Here is a 12,194-nt window from a genome sequence, read left to right on the forward strand (position 1 = left end):
GCTGAATATTGCCGGTGATGGTTCACTCTTGCCACACTAATTTCAAATTCAAGTTAGACCAGATAAGTACTGCCACAGGTGAGTAGTGATTTGATACAGGACAAGGAAAGATTCCAGCAGGCATTGAAAGTTGTCTTTTGGGAGCAGAAAAAGCACATAATGCTATACTTACATCTGTATGTGAAATGCAGTCTAAGAAATGATAGCTTCTGTCAGTTACTCTTTCAGAGCACATACATAGGAAAACTAATTAGGTATTTAGATAACACTGAAAGGAAACTAAGCTTACACGTATTGCACACAGGCGTTTCACCTACTTAACAGAGAATAGATAAGAACTTTTTGTGCAACTTATAATGGAAACCTTCGTACTTAGCTTTGAGTGATACTAGAACAGTCATTTTAACTATTTTATTTCCAGCAATGATTAGGAAACACATGACAGTCTCTGCTATACTGTGAAAAGAAATAATGATCAGAATTAAAAGAATATGCAGGGACTATAAAGCATGTGTCACTGGTTAAAGTTTTAATATAGCTCTCAGTTTGGTTGATGCGTTAAAATGCTTTATGTTTCAAAGAAGCGTACAAGGTATTTATTGAGTAGCTATAATTGTTGGAGGCATTTCAGTTACTGGCATACAAAACTAGTTAGTTTATTATTTACAAAAGAGCTGTGAAAAGTACATGTCCTGCAATTAGATTTCCATTTTAATCAGTGAAACTATGAGAATAATCCCATAATATTTCAATAATGTTTCACTAATATTTCAGTAATAACATTTCAATACCTTTTGTACTTCAGTAAGAATTTGGAAGAACATAACTGGATAAAACTGCTGTCTTTCTAAAGTATGAAACCAATCTCTTTAATTCCTTTTCCTTTCTACTTCATATATTAAGAACTTTTTTTTTCTCTACAGAGTTATTTTTGCTTTTGCATCTGCCAGCTACAACAAATCCAGAATACTTCTACGGAGTTGATTACTATCAGGCAGAAAGCCCGCAATAACTGCCCCTACTTCCAGGTGGAGTAGTTGTCATGCAAACAGCCCTAATTTATACGGATCATTAACACAACAGACAACCATCTCACGTTAAAGAACTACATTATTACTTTAAGATTACTCAATTATGTTTTATCAAGATCTGCCAGGTAACTGCCAACCCACTATCTCTGGAAGAGGCTGGCTGTAACGCCTGCAGCCCAGCCTCAGCAGAGAGCACAGGGCAGCACCAGGACTCGTGAGCCTCCTCTGATGAGCTGGGGCTTCAACAGGTCCAGGCAAATTTTGCGTGTGGCTCAAACCTAGACATCTGCAGGCTGATCATCAGCAAAAAGAGGGGGCTGCATGGGTTGTACTTTAAAATTACTTGAAGTTTGGGTTTTTGGTAGGTTTTCTTATTTTGTGTGAGGGGGTTGGAAAACTGTAGAAGGGATTACTCTAGGACAGGGTGTGCTGTTTGGCATCTGAGAAGAGTAGTTTTCATTTCACTGTATTTTAACAACCAGGAAGGTTTCAAAATCTTGTGTGACTGGATTAAACTCCTGTGGAAGCAGTCACTGAGCTGTTTAAGTGCCTTTAAGCTTTCATCAGCAGCTCTTTGCTGCAGGTATGGGCATGGCTAAAATGAATACAATTTGTCTCCAAAAAGAAATGGAATTAAACCCAGCAGACTATGTACAGTGCAAGCTTCAGCATGATTTAGAGAGAAAAAAACCCAACCAACCACACTTTATTTTATCAGTATTTGAAAATGCTCTCTGCCTCCAAAAAGCATTTTTCAGTATCTTATTTAGCTTATTACCATATGCTTGCAATTTCTACTCTCGGTAGAAGCCATTCTGGAAAACCAAAGGAAAATTTTTGTGAACCACAGATATAATAAAATAACCTCCTCCACGAAATGGTCTAAAAGCTTGGATTGCTTCTGCTCCACCTCCCCACATCTGGCACACGCATCAGATTACAAGCCAGAAGGCAAAGCAAAGAGACAGAAAGAGAGATAGTGGCTGGATCACAACTAGAAGGAAGCATGCCTTCTATAATTCAGGCTTTTTTCTCCAAATGCCAATACGTCAAAGTGCGATAAATAAAACTCAACATGGGAGAAGTCCACATGCATGCACAGCCACACAAACACCCAAAAGGCAGTGAATTACATGAAATGTGCTTGGATGACATGGAAACTATCACTCTGTGCCAAAAGTGCAACTGGGCTTCTGATTTTGTTAAGTGACAAAGTTCACAGGAAAACAGCAATCATTCATCTTTTATTCACAAGACTCTTTCACTTTTTCTAATTTGTTATTTCACAGGTGCAAACAAAACTGAAAGCCCCTGATTTTTCTAAATGCCACAATATTATCAAATGAATAGTTTATTGATTGGTCTTTTTGCAATTAAGTTTTGCAAACTAAGTTTTGAAAACTCAGAACTCAGCCAGAAAAATGCATGCATCTATGCAAGGATGTAAGGAGCTTGTTGGGAGCATCATTTCCCAGACCTCTCTCTGAAGCCATATTCTCCTCGTCTGTTCAGTCCCACATCAGCAGCACAACAGCATAAAACTTCCACCGAATCTCTCAAGCTTAGCAATAAATCTGCTGCAGTCTGAATTATGAAAATTATTCAGACAATTTAAACGATTTTTCTTTTTGTTCCAAATGGACTTGGCACGCTGGTCAGGAACTCCACAAGTCAAACACGAGCAACAAAAGTGGAATTCTTCTTGCTAAGCTAATTGATGGTCCTACAAAAACGAAACAGGCAACTGCATATTCAAAACTTTCAAAGACAAGCTGGTATTACAGTTACGGAGCTCCTTTCCCTCTGTGCCTGGTGTAATATGATCATAATTGCTGTGAAAGGGCGAGAGACTGACTATATGTTAAACCCTGCCATCTGTAGGTGCTTTACACAGTTCCATTTGCTGCTGTCGGGTCAAAAGTTTACCCTATTTTTGCTTGTTCATAACCAATCACACAAGTCTCTACTACATGTAATCTTTGACCCACTCTCAAAGCAATTTTTCTATTACACAGTCATATGATTACATTGAAAAAAACCCCACACATTTTATTAAGAATACTGTTCTTGTTGGTTAGCTTATAATTATTATTATTTCCATACTCAGTAAGCATACTGAACCGACCTTGTTCTTCCCAGTTAACTCCCTTGGAGCACAACTGTAGTGCCATGAATTCTCGCCACAAAATGCTCCAGCATTTCTAGCTAGTTGCAATCCAGAACCACAAAAACAGGTCTGGAAAGCATTCACTGTACCTGTCATTTTAAAAGTAGGGGGAAGCAACTGCTCAGTTTGTCCTGATAGCAAGAGAAAAGGTTCTGTAAACATTTAAATTAGTGTTCACAGTGAAAACAAAAGTTGCCTCTGAAAATTAGGATTGGCATAAGAATATTCTTACATATTTACTTTTAAAATTAAACGTGCAAAAATATATTACATGGAAGCATTTATGCTACTGATATTATGATTATTAAAATATCGAAGGAACAAGTAGTCCCATGAACAACAGAATTAATTAAGACTCATCTCCCACAGATTTATACCCTCTGGTTGGTTGACTTTGGTGCTTAGAAAGGTGAAAGCTTTGAACAAAGCTTTTCCCACAGGTGGAACATTTGTTTAAAGTATTTCTTTTCCCATCACTCGGATTCCCAGGCAACTAGTAAGATTATTTTATGCTGTAACCTTTTCCTCTGTCAGGGCACCTTTAGGTGCTTCCACCTCATATACTCACGTACTCAGCTACTTATTTTCACAAAACTTGTGGGATCTGAATTATGAGACCTCCACTGTGCCAAAAAACATGATCAAAACCACCAATATGTTCAAAAGCTACTAAGAGGAGATGAAGGGACATGTGTGCATGTGCACAAGTGCATGGTCCAACCTCATGAGCCTTGCTTCCATAGGAAATGAGGCTAACAATAAAGGAGACTATTTGACCTTATTACAATTTCACAGAAGGCTAATTTAGATGGACCAAAGTAAAACCAGCTGGCTATACTAACAGATCACCTGAAAGTATTATCACAATATTTCAATCCCTCTCGTAGATTTTGCTAGACAGTTTTCAAAGCAAAACAGACACACAGGCCCTGCAGCATCTGTAAAGAAAGAGGCTAAACACACACACACACACACACACTGCTTTCACAACTAGTTCCACTTTATTCACTCAAGCATGGTAATATACAGCATACAGATACCAGTTCGAGCCACGAAGCCAAACGGCAACTACATCATTCCCAGTGACTGTTTTCAGTCACTGTAAATTCCATTCTATAAACAATCACTCCCCAGGCTGCTTCCCAGCCCGACCTTGCACCCAAACACTCCCTGGCTTACTCAAGACCCAGGTGCACTATCAGCAATTATTATTGTTCTTCTTTGATTATCCACATAGCGGGCACAGGACAGCTTGCAGTTCCCACAGGCCCCATTTATCTTCTAATAGGAGATACTTTCTAATACAGAGATACTTTTCTGTAGACATGTATTTTACTGTAATCAATGAATTGTGATACTTTTTTTTTTTAATTTAGCATTTATGCAAGTGTGTTCTGTCTCCAAGAATATAAACACAAGTCATCACTCACATGAAAAGTTGCTCCATTTCACGTTTGACTCTTAGATGCTAAACCCATTATAAATATAACAGAGAACAAAAGCAAGCTCATGCCACTGAGAACAGTTAAGTAATATATATACTAGAGAATAATCAAATAACAGCATTTATAAACAGGCAATAAAATTTGTTTCCATACAAAATTCAAACAGTTACAAAATCAAATCATTTACTAAAAGACAGAATAAAAACTATGCTAAGGAAATATATCAAAATATAAATTCAAAGGCCAAAATTGTCTGTATCATCTCACCTCTTGTACAACAAAGGGCATAGGATTTTACTTATCAGCTCCTAAAGCAAGTCTGATACTCTGGCATCCACCAGCAAAGTTTATTGCATTTATGCACTGTTACCCACTCAGCTTATCAGCAACAAAATGGGTAAAGAACAGTGAAAAAGCCTGGTGTAAAAGAAGAAACAGAGAAAAACAAGACAACAGAACTGACCCTCGAGAACACAAACAGGAAGGCTGAAGGTACACAAAGGTACCTACGTGTCTGAACACAGGGAATTTTCCACCTTGGCAGAAAAGTTTCATCAGGAACAGACCTCAAACAACTGCAAGAGACAGTAAGACTGAACGAGCGAAGCTGAGAACGCAGGAAACCTGACTCAAACCTCAAGGTGATTCAGTAGCATGGAAACGCTATAAGGGCATTTGCTAATTTGCCTAAGTTTGTGCAAGAAATCTGGAAAGGGACTTTTTACAAGGGCATGTAGTGACAGGACAAGGGGAATGGCTTTAAACTGAAAGAGGGTAGATTTAGATATAAGGAAAAATTCTTTACTATGAGGGTGAAGACACAGGAAGAGGTTGCCTCAAGAAGCTGTGGCAGCCCCATCCCTGAAAGTGTTCAAGGCCAGTGTTGTGGTTTAAGCTGGTAACTCAGAATCATGCAGCCGCTTGCTTACTCCCCCCTCTTCTTCCCTCCCCACCCCCCTGCTCCCAGAAAGATGGGGAGGAGAACCAAAAGAATGTAAATCTCACAGGTTGATAGTCCGGTAACTAAGGTACAATACAAAACTACTACTGCTACCACCAATATTAATAATGATGACAATAATAATAATTAATAATTAATAACAATAATTAATAATAATGGAAATAACAAGGGGAGAGAATATAAAATTAAATGGGGAAAGGGGGGAAAAAAAGCCACCAATAAACACAAGTGATAAACACAAATACAATTGCTCACCACACCTCGAACGATACCCAGCTTGACCTGAGCAGTGATCTGCTCTTCCGGTAACTCCCCCCCAGTTTATATAGTGGGCATGACGTGCTGTGGTATGGAATACCTCTTTGGCTAGTTTGGGTCAGGTGTCCTGTCTCTGCTCCCTCCCAGCTTTTTGTGCCCCTCCTCACTGGCAAAGCATGAGACTGAAAAGTCCTTGATCGGAGTCAGTGCCGCTGAACAATTGAAAACATTGGTGTGTTATCAGCCTTGTTCCCAGACTAAAGTTGAAAACACTGCACCAGCTACTAAGAAGGAGAAAACCGCTATTGCTGAACCCGGGACAGCCAGGTTGGATGGGGCTTTCAGCAACCTGTTCTAGTGGAAAGTGTCCTTGCCAAAGGCAGGGGGGTTGGAACCAGATGGTCTTTAAGGTCTTTTCCAACCTAAACCACTCTGTTATTCTCTGATCTCTTCACATTTTTCTAGTGAAAAGAAGTGATTTTAGAAAGTTTGCAAATGATCGTGAATTTATACTATTCTTTATATTACTGCTGTGATTTGGAGAGTTCAACACTGATCTTTGCAACTGGTTAGCTGACTCATGTGGGCCCCACTCCTGATAAGGAGAAACAATCTGTCCTTAGCAAACAGATCCTTTATGCTAGAGCCAGAAACCTTACAGGATATCCAATGAGGCTCAAGGGAATTTCCAAGTACCTTGATCTCATGTAGGTCCACAGAGAAATTATATGAAGGAACTGCGATGCAGGCGATTTGGTTTCATTCAGTTTTAAGAACAATTCTGCAGTACATGCTAGAGGCCAGGGTAATTGCAGTAACTCTTTACAGCAATACATATATATTCCTCTATTCAACTGTATTTGAATTAAGTCTTTCAGATTATTTGCATAAATACACATATATAAAAGTAAGATTTTTCTATCATCAGCTGAAAGAGAAATACAGTAAATTGAGATCTTAAAGCTAGCACCCTCTTCATGCACAATTTTTCTATTATTTAATTTTCACCCAAACCATCTTCATTATCACAAGAGCTTAATGGTTTCCTAAGTGTGAAAATTCTTAAAACAGTGAAACTGAAAAAATACAAAAGCTAAAAATCATAAATCATCCAAAAATTTACATCTTAATTTAGTATTTAACTTTATGATGATAAAAATACACAACCAAGTGGGGAGAGAATTGTTAGAGGCACTTGTTTTGGATGACCTGTATAGATAAAAAGGTATTCAGTGCTCTCATGTAATGAGCATGCATATTAACGCATATAATAAAAACTTTATAGACTATCACTGCAAGCCAATGAAGAGCACACGCACATTTTTATTTTTTCATTATCTTTTTTGGTATACATACATACATACACAGAAAGACACACACACGCACACAGAGACACAGACAGCTTCCCAGCTTCCCATGCTTTTTTCCGGTTTAAGAGTTACGGTCTCAAACTAATTTCAAAATTCTTCTAAAAGGCAATATAAAACTATAATATCAAAATCCACTCAAAAAGTAGTATTTGACTTCTCAAATGACAATTAGAAGTTTGAATCTGTATTACTTCATATGTAAATAAGATGCTTTTATATGGCATGGTAGCTTGCAATTTATAGGAGCATTTTTAATGAACTGTTTTAAAGGATGTGGTTTTCTGTTAAAAGAGGTCACTTATTACAAGGGGTTTGCAATCGTATTTGTGTGGTTGGATGCAGAACCTCCCACCAGCTAATTCTCACAGACTCGCTTCCTAGTCTTCAGGATAGTCATCAACCTGACCAGACTGCACATGCCACAAGTAGCTATCCTGGAAATACTGTCAAGAAGTCATCATGGAAGTAAGACTGGACTATGAGGCAAGGGAGGCTTTTCTACCTGGCCCCTCCCACTCCACCTTCTTCCACTACCCTGGAGGCAGCCCCCTAAATTGGATTGTGGCAAGCCTCCAATACAGCCCAGCTGCTGGGCAGCACTGGCTGCTGCAAAGCTGCTCTCCTCCTCCTTTCATAAAAAGCAGAGTAGATGGAAATTTCCTGTAGGCTGGTCTTGGCCCACAAACCACTGTTTGGACCATACTCCTCAATGAATAAGAGTAATCTATTCATTGCATTGAACTCACTGGCCCTACTGTCCTTTTTTACAACACAACCCCATCCAATCCCTTAACTCAGTGATAAAACAGTGCAATGTGAGCACATTTCATTGCCTGTGCTTGGGCTAGGAACTAAGCCATGAAGGAAAATATGGCCATGTCACGCTAAGCAAAGAAACACATAAGTAACTCTGGCAAGCACCTAAGATAAGTCTTTTCTGAATAACTGAAGGCAATGTTATATTGATGTTTTAATAAATTATTATCCACACACAGAGACAGATTATGCAGAAGCAGCAGCAGAAGCTGTGCAACCATCCTCTTCAGAGTGGAAGCTCTATGTTCTCTTAAAGACATGGATATGAAAGAATCCTTCACACAATTAAAAATGTTACAAACCTTGTTGTGTCCAAAAGTTTCCAAATTTTATTTAGGGTGAACCTCCTCCGTGTATTGAACCACTATTTTTTTTTTTACAGGACACAAAGGAGTTCTCACTTCCATTGGTCTTCCCTTGCCTCCCCTGCTAAATTACAGCTAAAAGCACCAGGGAGCTTGAAGCAGAACTCTGTCCTGATTTCTGTTCCCTTCATAATCACTGTCAGATGTATCTTGTTTTTTCTAGAGCTGCAGTTAAAACTGCTTTTGCTTTTAAAACTCAGAAGGTCAAGGTTCTGGTCATCAGTGTAGCTCTTCTGGTTGTTCCAGTGACAACAAAGCAGGTTAGCCAGCTTTTCCTGAAGACAGGAAAACTTTGGGTAACACAGGATGAAACAGCCTCTTTAAGGTTTATTAACTTTATTGCATAAAGTAAAAAGATGGTAACTATGAATGTATGATATTTCATAATGTCTTAAGTAAGTACTTAAATGGAAAGCTAGGAAAAGGAAGGGAAATGTTTCATCTTATGTATAGGACAGAGTAATGTTTGTCGAGCTCTGTCTAAAGGTTTCTCACAGGTCTTTGCAAAATGCTGTGCTACCTCTCACATGAAAAAAAGCCTCTCTCCAAGGATCTGACACAAAGAAGAAAACACCCACCATCGATAACCATATGCAGCAGGTGCTGCAGCTTCAGTAACCAAGCAGAGCTTCCCTGGAGAAGCTCCCCTGGGAGACCTCCTTTTCTATGGAAAGGCTCCTCACCAGCACTTCACAGCTAGCAGAGTATGCGGTGAATATTCATTAGGTAATAAAGGCCAGGCTGGACAGGGCCTTGAGCAACCTAGTCTAGTGAGAGGGGTGGTCGGAACTAGATGATCTTAAGATGTTTTACAATGCAGCCCACTTTATGATTCCATGACTCTATGATTTGCTGCTCAAGTGCCTGCTATCAGCAGAGACAGAGAAGTGATGACAGGCTTTTTGTGGATGAAACGTATACATCTGTCCTCAAAGGCCCCAAGCAGCCTAAAACATATTTGAACCAACCTGAGAATGTACAGGAGCAGAAGAGGAACTCTTTCTTATCCTTTGTACTCATGCTTTTCTGCCATAGTAAGTGCATGAGTAGACTCAGAGGCAGGATGGGTGAACTACCTTGGAAAAAAAGCTGTCCAAAAAAAGCTGAGCAATCAGTCCTCAAAAAATTAACGATAAAAGACTTTGAATAAAGCCAATTTGCAATGGAATGTAAGAAGGGAAGTCCCTAAAGAGAAGAACTGTCTACCAGCTCTGCAGCAGGTTTTGCTGCCCCATGCAGTTTATCATGGCAAGAAGCCAACTTGGCAAGGCTCGCTCTTCTCCAAGGAGCCTGGCAGTGCGCCAGCCACACTCACAGGTCTCATTGCTGCTGCCAAGCTCGAGGGGCAATCAAAGATCCTGTTTTGTGAATCTGCAGATTTGGTTATGACCCAGAATATGTGTGTTTTAAAATGTTCTTAAGTAAGTCAAGTTCCCTCTGTTTATACGGTGACTGCACAGGCGAAACAGAATACTTAACCCAGCTAGAGAAAATGAGCCACAGATTGTTAATTATATGGCTATTTGCACTTTGACTGGAAGAGGAAGTAAGCTGGTTATAACTACTTTGGGCTTCACTCCTGCAACTGCATTGAAACCACATTTATGACAGCTGAAACTATGCAATTTTATATAAATGTGGACACTTCCTGTTTTTGAAACAAGTTCTCGGCTGCTTGCCCTTACTTCATGGTAACATTGCTGGAACCAGAATGCATTAAATGTGCTCAGTTTTGAAGACCAGTCTTAAGATCTTATTTTGCTATTTTTAAACATATAGATAAACCGCATATATTGGACTGCTGCTGTTAAGTACCTCTATTTCTAGGACCTAACCATACTCCTTAGGCGTTAGGAAGCACATATGTTTACCATGTGTGAGACTGAAATGCCCAGCTGTCACCCAGGGCATGCTCAGTCCCTGGTGACATGGTCACGGTCACGCTCGGACAGGGTGGCAGGCGCATCGCATTCCCCCGAGCAGGAATTACACACATCGGCAGATCTATCTTTTTCCACTCAATATGCAGCATTTCAAGTAATTTGTAATAGCAGGTTTGTTATTTTGCACAGTACGGTATTAATTCTTCATTGTGGCATGTATATGTTCAATTTTATAGACGCTGAGTACAGGGAGTAACACAGTCCTCCTGGCATAAATTGAAGAAAAACATTATTTAACTAGAAATACTTTTGAGAATACCATTTAACAACCCTAATAAGCAGCAGTAAGTTTGCTGTGCCTTTTCTCTTACTTTGCTACTTATGTTAATTGGATCTCGCACACCAAACTTCTGCAATGAGTACAGTTACATAAATCAGCCCTCTGCTTTTCCATTGACAGTCATTTTCCTAAAAGATTACAGCATGAAGACTGATCATATTGTTCAACTGAAAAGCAAATGCATATCCAGTAATTCCTAATGATAAAATGGGATAATTCTTACTTACCAAAAAACCCAACCACATTTAATTTACAATGTATTCCTCCAGATTTAGTTCATGACACACTGCTTGACACTCAGGTACCCCCTATAAATGCAGGATATTTACAATCAAGATCACCAAAACCACAGACAAATGACAGCATTTCTGCTACCTTTGTTTTGTTCTCCAAGACCACAACCTCTTATTTCTGACCATTAGATCCCACCCTTTAACTATAAGAACTTGCCAGCTTTGCAGTGCTATCAGGGAGTGAACAATTACAAACCTCTTAGTCTCAAATTAGAACAACATAAAGTACAGATTCAGTTTAAAAGTCCATATGCAAAAAAATCCAACTAAAAGAAATGCTAAAGCTAAAACTTCAAATTCAATTACATGTGATTTGATTTCTTTCACTTAACTTTCAGAGTAACACGGTATACAGTCTAAGTCATGCCCTTCTTAAAAAAACTTCCCTTGGTTGCCTTCTTCCTGCCTCAAGTCAAGGCACAGTTTTGAAGTGGCAGACAAGCCGACTTGCAGCTAGAAGAGACTGTCCCTCTTCTAGGTCATCTTCAGCACAGACATCTGTCCAATTCTGCAGTTAGCAAGTTCAAAGAGTTGAAAAGCCAGCCAAGCAACCCAAACAAAAATGCAGTTAGCTGACCACTGGTTTGGCTTCCTGAGCCAACTCACCCCAGAGTCATGGCTGCAGCGGCACTGGCACGAGGGAGAGGGGGCAATACCTCTGCAGGGAGGCTGCAAGCTGTAAGACCAAGGTTAGCTGCAATGATGCCACATTTCTGACATCCCCACAAAAACTGGCCCCATGTTCAGCCCCTGCCCTCTAAACAAGGGAGGACACCCCACTTCATGGGGTGCAGTCTGAAGTTCCCCAAGAGCCTCACTGAGCTATAAAGGTCAGCTCCTCTTTTGACTTCTTTTTTGTCTGAAGTCTTACTGTTTCTACATAGAAGCACTCAAGTCCAGATCTTTGCAGTTATTGCTAAAAGGAATGTGAGCATTTCTAATAAGGAGGGGGGAAAAAACAAAACAGAAAAAGACTTAATGAAAGCAACCCAGATTAGCTAAACGATACATCATAGTGGAACAATTCTGCTGTTAAAGATCATGCAGATGTTACGATGGAGGCAAAGAAAGCCTTTCTTTAGCTACAGCACAGCTGCTGCATATGACTTCAAAAAGACTTGGCACAGAACTTCAACCACAAAACTTCCCCCTCACTTCATTTCATGCACGTCATCTGAAACTCCAGCAAGCTACACCAAGGACAAAGCTGACATAAGGGGAGTTTGGAACATCTTATCAGCAGTGGGGCAGCTCCTTGTGCTGCC

At 39.7% G+C, this 12,194-nt stretch overlaps 1 protein-coding gene across 6 annotated transcripts in view; it reads right to left on the reverse strand.

Annotated features, from left to right (window-relative positions):
• Positions 1-12,194, reverse strand: part of NCOA2 (nuclear receptor coactivator 2) — a 194,269-nt gene that overhangs the window by 108,120 nt on the left and 73,955 nt on the right. Inside the window, exon 1 of one of the 6 annotated variants that reach the window (XM_065668421.1) lies at positions 5,865-5,905. The exons of the other annotated variants lie outside the window; for them this stretch is intronic. The gene's annotated coding sequence lies outside the window, so the exon portion shown is untranslated. Of the gene's footprint in view, positions 1-5,864; positions 5,906-12,194 lie in introns of those variants that run through there. 6 annotated transcript variants of the gene reach the window in all.

Source organism: Lathamus discolor, chromosome 2, assembly GCF_037157495.1.
Source record: "Lathamus discolor isolate bLatDis1 chromosome 2, bLatDis1.hap1, whole genome shotgun sequence".
Taxonomy (NCBI): Eukaryota; Metazoa; Chordata; class Aves; order Psittaciformes; family Psittacidae; genus Lathamus; species Lathamus discolor.